We start from the raw sequence: 5,000 nt of genomic DNA, 5'->3' as shown, positions 1-5,000 counted from the left end.
GTATGACTGTGTGTGTGTGTGTGTGAATATATATGTCTGTATATATATATATATATATGTATATATATATATATATATATATATATATGTATATATATATACATACATGTATGTATATGTATATATATGTATATATATATATATATATATATATATATATATATATATATATATATATATGTGTGTGTGTGTGTGTGTGTGTGTGTGTGTGTGTATGTGTGTGTGTGTATGTATATGTATGTGTGTGTGTATATATATATGTATGTGTGTGTGTGTGTGTATAGAAAGAGAGAGAGAGAGAGATTTATTGATAGAATTAGACTCGTGGAAATAATATTTCACAAAATTGATTAGAGTGAAATCAAATATGACATATATTTTCGATTTTAAATGAAACTATTTTGGAAAACTGGGGCAGATGTTTCTCCCTTTCTAATGAACACTATCATCATATGTAGCAAAACATCGCGTCGAATAATTCAGTTACTGCTACTCATACCTTGCTACTTCTGTAAAGAAATGGTGAACGCACCTTTAATATATGGACTAAAAGGATTTGATAAATGTTGAGTTTTTTAAGCAGTTTTCCTAATACAGTTGTAAACATCTAACTTACGATGTGAGGAAAAAAGTTAAGTGCAATGTAGTAGTGACCATTCATGTCAACGCTACTATACTTTTCATCGGACATATACAATAATTGTATAAGATAATTTATTAATTTTATAGTGTTGCAATTCATCAGACATATTTTACAAATATTGTTTTCTATCGCATTTCTAATGATAAGATAAGAGTCCGCAAGGAAAACGCTTTGACCTCTGCGGCCGTTGTCGACCTTGGCGGAGTGTCCGTTTGCCCTTGGATTTTGTTATTGGCCAAGACGACCTGGAGCCGCAGGGGTGTGGGAGTGTGGGTGCGGCGGGAATCCGGTGGAGACGAGTACAAGCATATTTGGAGCAGATCTATAAATTACACGCACTCAAGGTCATGGAATAAAAGCAAAGGTTGATTTTGTTTATGGTAGCAAGAGTCGGCGAGGAGGGCCTGGGTGTTTGAATTTCCAGGCAAACTCTTTGAGGTGTGCTTAGTGGTACAAAGGCATTTATTGTGATTAACATAAAAAGAGGAAGGTAAACAGATTACTTTGGACTTATCGTGGAATATGCAAGGAAAAAGGAGCGAGTTTAAAGGGGTTTCATTGAGGCTTGAATGAAATGCGTAGGAGGCGGAGAACCAAGAGAGCCAAGCGTGCAGGCACCAGAAGCGCGGTGTTGCACACAGGTCGATGGGAACGAGGACAGAGAGAGAAGGGGTGGGGGATGGGGGTAGGGGAAAGAAGGGGGGGAAAGAAGATAAGATATGGAATATTATGTCTAAAATCTAACAGAAGGGCATAAGGGTATAATCAGTTCATGAAGGCGTTTCAGAAACCCTTTCAAGAGCGAGAGCTGATGGAAGGTTGAAAGTCACGCAGCAGACTGTGTCATGCTACTGCAACTGCAACTGCCTCGTGCGGACGGCACAAAGGACTGAACTTGAGGCTGAACCGCAGAAGAAAAAGGACGATGACACACATTGATACAGAGGAAGAAATGCCGCTTTATAGGAGATTTATTCTTACTGAATGGCAAAGGAAGATGAGAGACTGGATGGGTAAACTCAAACACGAAAAAGGAGTTGGACTGACGATGGGAAATTAAGATGGATCTAGATGTGTTTTTGTCCAAAAGATAAGCGATAAGTATATCGTATTCACCATTTATCACTTCGTATTTTTTTCGTGCATGAGGAGTGAAGTGTCACTCCTAAAATCATGATTTACGAAGCACCATCATGTTTTCGTCATGAATCAATTTACAGTAAAGCAAACTGCTGAGGTTGCTCCATGCGTGCAGTCCAGTCGTGCTTTCCCGAATGATGATTCCTCATATCGACACTCTTCCTCGAACATTATGGCCAGATGTTTTGCGATCTTTCTGAACTTGACGACATCATCCGAATCACTGACCTGTTTTATTAGTCGCTGAGGCACATTGCCTATTATCTGAAATGTCATGACGCAGGGTAGGATTATGTAAATGTATATGCTAAACGCGCAACATTGATGTTTATGTATATTCTTTCACTGAAAGCTAGAGCGTTGATAATGCTAATTCTATAAAATTACCATTTATTGTATATGAAAACAATTTTTAAGAATGTGATCGGTCAAAGTTGAAATTAATTCAAGAAAGTTTGCACATTATTTCCTAAATTGACTCCACATCGATACACGTTTATGAGGATATATAGAAAATCAGGAAGGGAGGAATCCTGTGTTCAAGGACGTTAGATAAAAGAAAAGTGACTACCTGTTATGCGTCGCATCAGATACCGTGATAAAGAAGTTAGGTGTAACAGCCAAGGCTGGTGCCCCAGTTTCACGGTCTTGTTACCATCTTATTTGGAATTTTACATATCGCGTTTGTTAGATATAAATGTTGAAGCAGACATCATACCTGTCTTCATTAACCATGAAATGGGAATTTTCCATTCTTCATGTCTATTGGTTATTGAAATAAATCATATCTACCTATGCCACGCGGTTGTAGTGACATATGCCCACAATGTGACAACCCGCAAAGGCCCAAGACTGCTGTGTAGAAGCCTTTTGTACCATTTAATCCCCAACATCCTGGACCCTTTGAATATGCTACGCCATGACCCTCTCGCCCCATCTCAGTTTTCTTCCCACCAGCCATACATAACTTGACCGTATCCCAGCCCACGGCTACTTAAGTCAGCACATTTCCGGAGCAATACCATACACATCTTTTTAGTCTTGCTAGTAATCAGATCTATTACAGCATGTAGTATTCATGTTGTCTTTTAGTGTTCTTGTACATTCACTGTCTATACTTTTCACCAGTTCTCTTACGCTCCAACGCGTCCCCTAATCTAGGGTGACCCTGGTGATGCATGAGTTGAAGGACAAGACTGGACGTGCTATTCAGGTGGATGGTAACTTGAGGCCAAGATCAGCGGACGTGCGAACCTTTCGCTTGAGCTGGGAGGAGAGTTCCATTGCGGGCTGTAGAATCTATGAGATCTATACCAGTTATCTAATATGATTAGCTCTAGCAATCGCGATCGAGATGTGTGTGTGTGTGTGTGTATATATATATATATATATATATATATATATATATATATATATATATATATATATATATACACACACACACACACACACACACACACACACACACACTTATATATATATATATATATATGTGTGTGTGTGTGTGTGTGTGTGTGTGTGTGTGTGTGTGTGTGCCTGTGTGTATCTGTGTGTCTGTGTCTGTACCTGTGTGCGTCTGTGTCTGTGTGTGCTCTGTCTATGTGTGCGTGTGCGATTGTAGAATGTTACATTGTATGTAAAAGTTTGAAATACAGACTACAATTAATTACTAATTTAAAAAGAAACAAGTAAGAAATAAACACGATAACATTCTGAGGCCTCTAATAAAATGCATACAAACGCCAGCTCGAGGTCACAGAGTAGAACCCACGAAACTCGAACAACCTGTGCTGAGTGAACGTGCGTATATACCCGTGTCACAAGCGAGGGGAGAAAAGCAAGGCTCGTAACAGTATTAAACGATAAGAAGATATGACCCATTTGCTGCGTCCGTCATGTACTCTCTTACTCCAGGTTCTCTTTGAGGTAGAATGTTCAAAATAAACATGATATTGCTACCCATCTTCACCCATTGAATAAACTCTCTCTCTCTCTCTCTCTCTCTCTCTCTCTCTTTCTCTTTCTCTTTCCCTCTCATTCTCCCTTCCCCCCCTCTCGCTCTCTCTCTTTTACTCCGTTTCGAGAAGTGAACAAGCTCCGAAACAAATGCACATTAATGCGAGTGGACTTATCGTAAAGACTTTCAAGTGCTAGGAATCCAGAAGTGGCGCTGTATCTCTGTTGCGCAATATAGAGGGCTGTCAGAAGTAACATGGTATTTTTTGTATTACGCTGCTTCTACAACACAGCTATCCGCATAAAGTTTCCTCAGAATTTGCTTGTTATACCTTAGCTGATGTGTGTTTTTAGTTAAATTAAATCGAATACTTTAAAAGGGACTAAAACGTCTTGCTACATCATTCACATGGCAGTCTTGAAAATAACCCGATAAGATCAGAGGCAGTATCAGTTTGTGTTTCCCACTGGTATCGGCTGTATAATCTCCCATGAACTAAGTTGGCGGATAGGAGCCATGTTTGTGAAGACGTAGTATCTAATGCTAGTCAGGGTTATATCCTACCTTTTAATCTACAATTAGTTGCCAACGTTTTATTCATCCATTTCAACGTTCAGCCTATCATGTGTCTCTTAGAATTTCATGTTATTTTAAAATAATATAGTTAAAACATGCACAAACTTGTTGTAAGAGTCATTACAAAGAGTCCACTAGTTCAATTTAACGTAGCCAGCTAAAAGAACCATTGGGTTACACAACATGAGGTTATCTTATCTAATTATCAAGAATATAGAAAATACACTTTGCTCATGAGTCATGGCCAGTAGTAGGTGTGTCACGAATGGTGGATTTTGTTTCAATATATTTATTGTCGACCTTTACCCATTTATAACTCTTCCCCCTCTCCCTTTCTTCCTCTATCTCTTTCTCTTCTTCTCTTCCTTCCTCCTACCCTCCCTTTCTCTTTCCTGTTCCCTGCCTCCCTCCTTGCACACCCTCTCCTTCCTCTCCCTCCCTCTCACCCTCTTTCCCAATCATTCTATCTAGATCTAGCTCTTTATCTATTTATTAATCTATCGCCCTTGCGTCTACGTGTCTGTCTCTGTCATATCATGCAATATATCCATTTCCCTCCTTTGTTCAAACACAAACATGACAGAAAGCGACCAAATAAAAAAAAAGGCAGTGATAAGAGTCTTGTTGCAATGTAATGCAGGTCTCAGGTAACCCAGCTTGAACTTTATGTGCATAATGCAAAAC

The 5,000-nt window shown here is 39.1% G+C and overlaps 1 protein-coding gene across 2 annotated transcripts in view; it reads left to right on the top strand.

The window, feature by feature from the left end:
• Drat (Death resistor Adh domain containing target) overlaps positions 1-5,000 on the top strand; it is a 25,189-nt gene that overhangs the window by 10,556 nt on the left and 9,633 nt on the right. The gene's annotated exons all lie outside the window — the stretch shown is intronic.

The sequence above is a fragment of the Penaeus japonicus genome, unplaced genomic scaffold (assembly GCF_977035675.1).
Source record: "Penaeus japonicus unplaced genomic scaffold, GWHDUDI00000001_assembly GWHDUDI00000006, whole genome shotgun sequence".
NCBI classification, from domain to species: Eukaryota; Metazoa; Arthropoda; class Malacostraca; order Decapoda; family Penaeidae; genus Penaeus; species Penaeus japonicus.
Note: the sequence above shows the minus strand (reverse complement) of the source record. Positions and strands in the feature narration are given on the sequence as shown.